The sequence below is a fragment of the Triticum aestivum genome, chromosome 3A, assembly GCF_018294505.1.
Source record: "Triticum aestivum cultivar Chinese Spring chromosome 3A, IWGSC CS RefSeq v2.1, whole genome shotgun sequence".
NCBI classification, from domain to species: Eukaryota; Viridiplantae; Streptophyta; class Magnoliopsida; order Poales; family Poaceae; genus Triticum; species Triticum aestivum.
Window position 1 is genome coordinate 9,362,367 of NC_057800.1, and position 11,164 is coordinate 9,373,530.

Genomic DNA, 11,164 nt, shown 5'->3' on the forward strand with positions numbered 1-11,164 from the left:
GACCTTCGACACACACATACAACACACCCACCTAGTTGTGAGTCGCTGTTCGGCTTGCAACTGGGGACCCTCGACAAACACAAACACCTTTAGTTGCAAGTCGATGGTCGGCTTGAAATTGGGGGCACTGACAAACACACACTCACCTAGTTCCAAGTCAATGGTTGACATACAACTGGGGACCCTCGACAAACACACACACATCCCTAGTTGTGAGTCGATGGTCGGCATGCAACTAGGGCTTCGACAAAGACACATACCCTTGTTCCAAGTCGATGTTCGGCTTGCAACTAGGGACCCTCGACAAACACACACACACACACACACACACACACACACACACACACACACACACACCCTAGTTGTTAGTCGATGGTCGGCTTGCAACTAGGGGCCTCGACAAACACAGACACTCCCCCTAATTGTGATTCAATGTTCAGCTTGCAACTGGGGACGCTCGACAAACACCCATACCTTTACGTTTCGAGTCGGTGGTCGGCTTGCAACTAGGGGCACCGACAAACACCCCCCTAGTTGCAAGTCAATGGTTGACATGCCACTAGGGACCCTCGACAAATACACACACACCCCTAGATGTGAGTCGATGGTCGGCATGCAACTAGGGATCCTCGACAAACACACACACACTTCCCTAGTTGCGAATCGATGGTTGGTTTCAACTGGGACACTCGGCAAACACACACGCACCCCTAGTTGTGAATCGATGGTTGACTTGCAATTGGGGACCCTCGACAAACACACACCCCCTAGTTGCGAGTCGATGGCTAACATGCAATTGCGGACCCTTGACAAACACACACACACACACACACACACACACACTAGTTGCGAGTCGATGGTCAGCTTGCAATTTGGGGCACCGACAAACACACACACCCCTAGTTGTGAGTTGATGTCCGGCTTGCAACTAAGGACCCTCGACAAATACACACACCCCTAGTTACGAGTCGATGGTCGACATGCAGCTGGGGACCCTCGACAAACACACATTCCCCTAGTTGCGAGTCTATGATTGACATACAGCTCGGGGCACCGACAAACACACACTACCCTAGTTGTAAGTCGATGGTCGGCTTGCAACTGGGGACCCTCAACAAACACACATTCTCCTAGTTGCAAGTCGAACATCGGCTTGCAACTAGTGACCGTCGACACACACACACACACACACACACACACACACCTTTAGTTGTGAGTCGTTGGTCGGCTTGCAACTGTGGGCACCGAAAAACACACACCCCAGTTGCAAGTTGCATGTAAAAAGTGACAAAGACACACACCCCGTTTGTCGGAGGCAATATGAGGGTTAAGGATGGGCATACAACTAGGTCGACCGAGTGGCATGTCAAGAGTGGACATGAAACTGGGTCGGTGTCATGCAAGTTATGTGGGCGAGGTTGATCGTGCAGTTCCATGTTTGATGGTGCACGTGCAATGACAAACACTTACATATGTACAAAACAAAGTTGTAATCCTATTGAAGACATGCAGTTGCAGCCAAGGATGATGCTTGAAGTTGTGTGTATAGCTAGTAGGAGACACGCAAATGCCCTCTCGAGAAAGCACTTTCATCCTTTAAGTAGCAATCACATTGAAGATGAGCGAACTTGCACTTGTTGTGTGGTGATGGACATGCAATTGACACTGATAAAAAATTCATGAGTTTAAAAAATATTAATTTACATTGCAGAAATGAAAAACAAGAAAACAATAAAGGAAAACAAAAACCAAAAAATAGAAAACTGAATAAAAACAAATAATGTTGCATGTTGTTTACATTGACAAACTGAACAAAAAAATAGAAAACTGAACAAAAACGAACTGGGGACCAAATCCAAGTTGCATGTCGAGGGCGGAGTTGCAACTGGGACAAAAGGGCCGCCTCCCCCAGGTAGTTGTGTGTCGAGGGTGGACTTGCAATTAGGACGAATAATGAGTCAGGCCCAATGTATCACGTGTGTATTCGCAACTAGGGAAAAAAGGTTAGGCCCCCAATTGCGTGACAAGAGTGGACTTGCAACTGGGATGAATAATTGGCCAGGCCTCGTTACACGTTGCAGTGAAGTTGAAATTGGGACAAAACTAGACCGGACCCCCAGTTGCATGTCGAGGGTAAACCTGTAATTGAAAAAAAAAATATGGGCCGGGCCCGGTTGCATGTCGGGGATGAACTTGCAATTAGGACAGAAAAAGAGTCAGACCTAGTTGTATTATGATTCTATGGAAAACCCCATTTACACCTTTGAAATCATTCGAGTTTAATACTCAATGACAAACCAGCCATAAAAATGTTTTTTCTCAACATAGAAGCACAAAGAAAATTCAATGCAAAAGTTCTTCCTCAAGATATATGCACAACAAGAGAAACAACTATCTACAAAAAACAATGTAAAACAATGTTGAAAACACGCGATACGAATTTATGGGGGCATGCGCAAGGGTAGCACACTGTCACGCATACCACACAAACTTCAAAAGAACTCATGCCCAACAAAAAAGTATGAAAAGACATGGACATGCCCGGTTCATGGTCCGACAAACAAGACAATATACGAAAGCAAACATGGCACATGTTGGGCATAGCACGAATCTTAGCAGGGTCATCCAATGGTGGGAAACTAGAATGTGCAATTGATAAATCTCATCTAGATGAGAATTAGCAAATCACAAAAAGAAAAATCACAACTCGCAACAACACAGTGATACAACACACACGACCAGAGGTACACAAACACGAAATGCGGCTCATTAGGGGGACAAGCAACTGAGGTAGAAAAGAAAGTCGGGCCCACTTGTGAGCCAAAGGGTGGATTGTAAACTGGGGCAAAAATGATCAAAGAGCTCAGTTGCATATCAATGGTAGATTTGCAACTAGCAAAAAAAATTGCCAGCCTAGTCGCGAGTTGATGATGGATTTGCAACAAGGATAAAATGGAGTCGACCTCAGTTGTGAGACGATGGTCAACTGTAATTGGATTAAAAGAATCGGTTGCGAGTCAGGGGTGTACTTGCAGCAGGGACAAAAAAGATCACCCGCACAGTTGCATGTTAGTGATGGACTTGCAACTGGGACGAAAAAAAGGATCAGACCCAATTGCGAGTCGTTGGTTGACTTGCAACTTCGGCAAAAAAACAACGATCAAAAGCCTAGTTATAAGTTGACCCAATTGCAAGTTGTTGGTTGACTTTCAACAGGATAATAAGTAAGGGGTAGGCCTATTTGCGAGTCACGGGTTGACTTGCAAACTGGTACAAAAAAGTTAGCCCCTAGTTGCGAGTGGATGGTGGACTTGCAGTTGAGGCAAAAAAAAGTCAGACCTAGTTACAAGTTGAGGGTGGATTTGCAACTAATGCAAAAAAGGAGAGTTGGGACGAGTTATGATACAAATGACATAACGAGCCCAGTTGCGAATCGAGGGTTGACTTGCAATTGGGTCAAAAAACGTCGGGCCTAGTTGCAAGTCAAGATCAAGAGCTGAGTTGCATGCCAATGCTGGACTTACAACCAGAAAAAAATGGTCACACATAGTTGCGCGTCATTGGTTGACTTGCAATTGCAACAAAAAAAACCAAGTGTCCAGTTGTGAGTCGATGGTTGACTTGCAACTGAGAGAAAAAAAATTGGACCCCTAGTTGCTAGTTGATGGTGGACTTGTAACTGAGTCTAAAGAGTCAGGCATAGTTGCATGATGAGTGGACTCGCAACTAATGCAAAAAAAAGGACAAAAAATACATGAAAATTGCCAGAAAAAACAAAAATAGAGGTTGAACAAAAATGGCCTAACAAAAACCGTCCAACAACTAGACATCGCGACGACATGTGATGTGTGCGACAAAAAAGAAGCAGGCCCAAATTTGCGGAAAAGATTACAGCAAATAAATTGAACGAGCGATAACTTAGATAAGACATTGTTAAAATCTTCATGAAATTTAGCAAATCCGATTTCAAAACCGTTCAAATATTTTTAAAATGTTTATGAATTTTAGAAAACATTTTTTTCTGAAACTGTCCACAAAAAAATAGTAAATTTTGTTAAGTGTCCGCCCACTTCAAAAAGTGCCTTACATGCAAGATCATGAATTATAAAATAAAAAAAGAGAAAATCTAAAGTGGAAGAATAAAAGCGAGACAACAAGAAGTGAGATGCGGAATGTATGGACGATAGAAACCAATAGCCTCGTTGAATTGTTACAACGCAGTCAGAAAAGACTAAAGCAACAACGAACCGTGCAACGTGCGGCCGGACAAAAAAAACAAGCAACGATCGAGTGACAGCTATGTGTGCGAGCGACGCGGGACACGCCAGCTGGACGCAAATCAACCTTGAACGATAATTACAGCAGAATAGATCTAACGGTTAAAAACTTAGATGTGACATACTTAAAAAACATCTAAATATATGTTAGCAATTCCGATAAATATAAGGCCATGAACTTGTAACCTTACGTTCTTGGTGACGAGGATTGTTTGCCGTGTTGGCGACTGAAACTATTAATAACAGACAAAAAAAATCGAACAGCCCGAGAAGTTCGGTGAGGCAGCCCAACTTGTAATTTTTTTGTACACATTAAATAACTAGAGGATCAAATTCGTTTAGACATTTTCGTTGCACCACAGAAATATCCGAAAACTTCTAGGCACTGTTAGTACGAAAGTTCTTTTGACTTGCAAAGTTTAAAGTATGGTCGATATAAGTCAAACTATGGCCAAATTGCGAAGGAAATTCGCACGCGCGCTCACTGGACTCACACAGTATTATACTCAAGAAGCTGGATCATAGCCAAAATACAGTAACTCATGTGCTTGCTTTCACCCATATAAAGGAAAATTTCAAGAATGGTGTGCCACATAGGATAAACAATTTTTTTCCAGGTGAAGATAGTGAACTAGCACGGATCTTGATGCAAAGTCGGAAAATTAATCTTGTTAGAGGGTACAACTACATGGTGCTTCAAGAAAAATCTACTCTCACTTTTCCACATATTTTTGGTAACAGGCACATTTATTTTCATGTTCCTCAAACAACAAAATATAAAAGAGGGACAGGGGGAGAAAAATAAACTACTAGTACTGCGATGACCATTGCAGTAACATGCTTACAAATAATCTGTACTACTTTATAAATAAATTGATCAGATAGCTCATAACAAGTCATAATCGATGTGCCTTAGAAATTATTGATCTATCACCGAGAGATAAATACAGAAAAACAAAAACAAATCATCACCAACGAAACAATTCAACCAAACACATCATCAGAGCTCAAGTTTTTCACCCTTTCAGGTCAGCATGAAAAATATTCAATCAACTCTACCACGGGGATCCCGCAACCGCTTACCAAGCGCCCGCCCTTCGAGTCAGCACATAAGGAAAAATATCTGCAAGGGCAAATTAGCCCTATAAAAAGCGTGATAAGTATTTTACCACCAAAGCATCAAAACAAATTTGAATGACATAGCCAGAAGAAGATTTATGATCAACATGATTCCATTTCTTTGATAAGAAACTAGCCTACTTTTCTCATCTTAGTTTTTCCACATCACTATAAATATATTCTTCATTGAAATAAGTGTATACATTCGGACTCTTGATAGAATGATGCAAGCAACCCATTTATTGTGAAGTTTTTAATTCGGTATCGAAGTTGATTTTTTTGATAAGAATAGGGCCTCAGTGGAAAATTGAATAAGACTACAACAATGACCACACTAGTGTATCACTTCCTCCCCGAAGGTGTTATCTGACAACGTCTTTGGCTCGTGCAAACTAGAGATGGGGAATTTGAGTTGAGGAGTTAGGAGATTAAAAGCCCTTTGATTGATTATAGGTAATGAGAGTTTAAGTTGGCAGGGGAATGGGAGTTGAGGGAGCCGATTCCCAATTTCTTTCCATGGGGTACCATGTTAATTCGTGAACAGTGGTCCATGATAGACTAATTCCCATAATATACCAAGCAAGGAAATTAATGGGAGTAAAAATCTACTTCCACTCCTAATCCCAACACAAACTCCCACCCCGGCCCCTACCCCAATGGTTACCGAACAGGATGTGAAAATTGTGCTTTTGCATTCACTAGTTCGAGGGCAATCCTTTTATTTCTTCCATTGTCTGGTGAAAAAATCTCTTAATAATGTCTATATTAATAGATTGCCCACACAATTGAGAAAGCAAAGGACTGGTAGATTTTTTATAGGAGGAACCTCTGCTTCGTGACTATGACTAGGAGACTCTTGACTTAGTAGGTATATACTACAAGAGAAAAGAAGTCCTGATTTCCGTGACTCCTTTTGTCCCTCATCCAATGTCGTCAAGCTGCATTTTCAAAGGTGCCCTTGTCGACGGATATCGATGGCAGACTTTGACCATGAACTAGTGTATATCTAGATGGTTGAGCCTCCAAGACAAAGAAAAGAGCGTAACCATCGCCAATGTAGTACAATACCACTAACGTTCCCTACATATGATATAACTCAGGAGAACAACTTAAGGTATGTGCCGCGTTACAGAACATGAAGCACTTGCTAGCACAGTCGTAAAATTTATTCCGTATATTGTGATCTTGTCACATATTTGTTTTCCAAATAATCCCTTTATTCAATTTTATTTTTATGATTTTCTAAACAAAAACACTACAATAACTATGATGCTACACTGTGAATTTTGACTATTTACATGTTCAGTTCCTACAGAACCTGAATGGATCAAAGCACAATCTTCTGAGATGAAACTGCATAACATCGTTGTTGAGCCAGCTATTTCCAACTATGTATAAGTAGTCGTTAACATAATGTGAAGCTGATGTGAGACATATTATTTCTACGTATATTCTTTTTTCCTTCTACAATATGGTTTTAATTTGGTTTTCTGTCCGGTTTCTTTCAGTCTTATAGGAATGAATTTACAGACGACTCACATAATGATTTAACATGCAACGGTTGGGTGGCATGCCACAAAGCCATGCCCAAAATCTAGTACTACCTCCTATCCAAATTAATTGACAGAACCTTAATATAACTTTAGTTTAAAGTTATACTAAAGCTACACCAATTAATTTGGATTGGAGGGAGTATAAGGTATATTATGGCCTATACATTATTATAGTTCTAAGTTTGTAGTGAAGTACGCCCTATTTTAGAGTTTGGCACACGACTTCTGATTTTGCCAGCTTACCTGCTAATGCAACCTGCCTGACCGGGAGACTCTTGACTTCGTAGGTCTAGTCTATACAAGACAAAACAACAAGAGCTTTCCACAACTAGTGTGCCGCAAATTTCTTGTCCTCAAACTGCATTTTCCACACGACAGATTTTGACCATGAACTAGAGCAAGCATTCATATCTGCACGGTCAAGTCTCCATGACCAAGAAGAGAGCGCAAGTGCGTAGCCATCCCCGGTGTAGTCTAGTACCACTACTGCTAGTACCGTTCCCTATTTAACATATGGCCCACAAAGTGAACAACGTACGCACTGAGAAGCCGGCCAGATGAATATGCACCGTTCTTCTTCCCTCGCATTAGCTATGGCGTTCCTAGCTATCGTTTACTGTTTCATGCCGCCGCCATGCTCAGCAGCGTTCCAAGAAGGTGCGTAAAGAACTGTGTGCATGCCATTTTTGTAAGGGAATTTCTAAAATTAGGCGGCCGGAATGATGATTGATCATGTTCATAGGTGTAGCTGTTCTGGACGGATCCCGTATCAATGGACCTCCGTCGCCGCGGTACGGGCCGCCGAGGCAGCCAGGCTATGAGCCCCCGGCCGCTGCTGCCACTTCTGCCACAGCGTAAGACCGTGTAGGCGGCTGCTAAGGCCCCTCACGCATAAAGTAGACCGGAAATCAGAGTGTATACAGTGGTAAATAAAATCCGGATGATTTGTGATATTAATAATTAGTTGTGAAAGTTATGAATAAAGCCACGTTGTTATGTGCGTATGAATAAGCTATCAGTCATATAGGATAACAAGTTTACGATGAATTGCATTGAAAATCCTTATATTTCCAATTACATAAAGAAAAAAACAAATAAAAGATGAGGAGAATACTAACGAATGGGAAGAGACTTCCCAGTATTCTCCTATTATTTCTTATGATGAATCAGGTAACCAGGAGGAGCCTTCTATTCAACCAATCTCATTAATAAGGAGCTCCAAAAGAGGATTGAACCCACACATGTGAAGGAAATATGCCCTAGAGGCAATAATAATTAGTTGTGAAAGTTATGAATAAAGCTACGTTGTTATGTTCGTATGAATAAGCTATCAGTCATATAGGATAACAAGTGTGTGATTGACTTGTCCGTGCACTATAGCCGAATCATCTGTACATTCTCCCGTGTATAAAGGAAAAAGCCTTCACCTAGCCCAGATCAACCATTTTATTACTGAACTAAGATCAAGACCGTGTCACTTGCTTCTATTCACAATCACGTCGGTTGCTTCTATTCACAATCTAAAATGCATGAATTTAGAAGAAGAAAAGATCCACCATTTTGGCAACTCTTCATACAATTTCCTCAGAATGTCATGCATGGATGGCTCCCATGTGCATGGTCTTTCAAAGTTAAAAACACTAAGAAGAAAATACAAAACTAAATTTTTTTATTTATAATTTAAGTAGAAATTGTTTTGAAAACGAGTTCCATTTTTCGTTCCTGAAGAAAAAATAAATAGTGTTACAAGATTACGGCATTGAACACACCGTCACCTGCACAAATAAATAAGAAAATCCAGGGGCCAACAAATTAAATTGAATAAATATCAGAAAAATCTAAGACATAATGAAGCAAAAACAAGAACATAACTAATTTTCTAAGGCAGCATAAATCAAGGTCATTGGTGTTACCTAAAAGGAAAAATAAAATAAAAAATAAACTTAAAGCAAATCATGACGAAAATACGCATACAAATATCATAGAACTTGCACCGTTCCATAATATGAAAAAACAGGCATATATTATGTACTTATCTTTGTCATGCCTTGTTTTGTGTTAAAAATGAAAAATAAATCATAAAAATAGAAATGTTATCCTGAAGTGTGAATTTTAGCGCATTGCTATTACCCTGAATGAAGAAATAAATTGAGAAAATAAATTTAAAATAAATAGTGACGAGATACTCTCACACAAAATGCATATAACTTGCACTGATCCACAATATGCAAAAAAAATATGATATAGTAGGGTACCTAGCATATATGTACTTCCATGTTATACTATGTCAAACAACAAAATAAGAATGTTGGCGTTTATTCGTCTCTCGACCAGTTAAAATTGGTTGGCATTTCATATCAATTGTGGTTCCTTCTCTCTCTCTCTCTCTCTCTCTCTCTCTCTCTCTCTCTCTCTCTCTCTCTCTCTCTCTCTCTCTCTTTCTCTGCGCACACACACAACACATACACACAAGCACTTGTTTTTTTAGGGAATCTTAAAATAAATTGATTGATCAGGCCAGGCCTTTGTGTGTGGACTGTGGGCATGCTCCAGCGAGACAATAACCTTTTATTATTCGCAAAAAGAAAGACAGTAACCTTTTACGTGGGCTGTTCCAAGCTAGTGAAATGAAAAAAAAAAATAGAACAAACGGAGCCTTTTACATGGGCTGTTCCAAACAAGCGAAAATTTTTGGAACAAACTGAACCTTTTTATATGGGCTGCTACTGGCTTGAGAAAAAAGTTTCGACTCAAACAATACTTGTTTTGAGGCACCTGACCATTAGCAAAACCGGCAGAAAAAACATGCTGTGGGAAATTCAACTGAAAAAACAAGTATTGTAATAAGCTAGCAATTCGAAGAAACTCTTATCTTTTTTTCTGTGGTGCCGACAAGCTGCATGATAGGTATAGCCGATAGTGTTGACTCCTTGGTCCATACAAGACGAGAGAGGAATATCTTTCCAACAGTACACGCCACCAATTATTTCTTCTCAAGCTAAAATTTGGGAAGTTGCCCTGCCTGTTGACCCCAGGGAAGACTTTGACCATACATAAGTCTCCGAGACCAATAATATAGACTAGTAATCGTCACTGTAGTCAGAGTGCGCGTAGGAAGTTGTATTGGCGTTACCTATAAAACAAGACATGCATGCTCAGAGAGAACACACATGAGAAGCTGTGACAGGAAGGAGAACGCATCATGAAGCGTTCCACTTCCACTTCAACTCCATCTTCGTCCTTGGTACGCAGCGTTGTGATCCTTGCTCTGATATGCTGTTCCCACGTCGTCATCATGTGTGTATTGTGCATGCAGCACGTATTTATGTTTGGGGTGAGGATTGATGGTTCATGCTCATGCATATGCACGCAGTTGCTCTTGACGGAAGCCATGAGCCAACGAGTCCTCCGCCGCCGGTGCCAGGTCCCCAGATGTCTCCGTCTCCAGTTCCAATGCCTCCGGTCCATCCTCCGCCGCCACCGCCGCCCATGCCGGAGATGTCAGCACTGGCGCCGCACCGCAAGACCCTGCAGCAAGCTGTCAGGGACGCCATTTAATTATGCATGAAACAGTGCTGCTCATATATTATTTTCGTCTATGTATGATCTATCATGGTCCTAAGTAATTGAGACGATAAATAATGATATTAGCGTACATATGTACTCTCTTCATTTTTTTTACTTCACGTATAAAATTTGGTCAAAGTCAAACTATACAAAGTTTGACCAAATTTATATAAAAGAATTATGAATATCTGCAATACTAAAACTATATAGTATGAAAATATATTTCATAACGTATCTGATAATATTGATTTCATATTGTGAATGTCGATATTATTTGATATAAAGTTAGTCAAACTTGACAAAGCTTGACTTTGGTCAAACTTTATATGTAAATTAAATAGAAACAAAGGAAGTATAAAGGTCAAGTAGAGATCAAAAGTCACTAAGTATTTTTTTCAAGGAGATTAAAACCCCATTATCATCTTTATTCATTATTCTACAAAGGTCTGACAAGAACATACATCAAACCATATGAAGCCACTACTCATACGTACAATCTCAATAACGAGGAGTGCTCTCACTCCATATCTACAAACATTGTCGTCTCTGATCCATCCGTACAACGTATAGCAACCTAAAGCGTATACTGCATGCACACATTTTAGAAGGCGCCGCCATCATCGAACCATTAACCCATCTTCAGGAAAG

At 40.6% G+C, this 11,164-nt stretch overlaps 1 long non-coding RNA gene across 1 annotated transcript; it reads left to right on the forward strand.

Annotated features, from left to right (window-relative positions):
• The first annotated feature begins 10,066 nt into the window (after positions 1-10,066).
• LOC123059790 (uncharacterized) lies at positions 10,067-10,609 on the forward strand. Its single transcript, XR_006427583.1, has 2 exons — positions 10,067-10,193; positions 10,323-10,609. It is a non-coding gene; the product is annotated as an uncharacterized lncRNA (long non-coding RNA).
• The last annotated feature ends 555 nt before the right edge of the window (positions 10,610-11,164 follow it).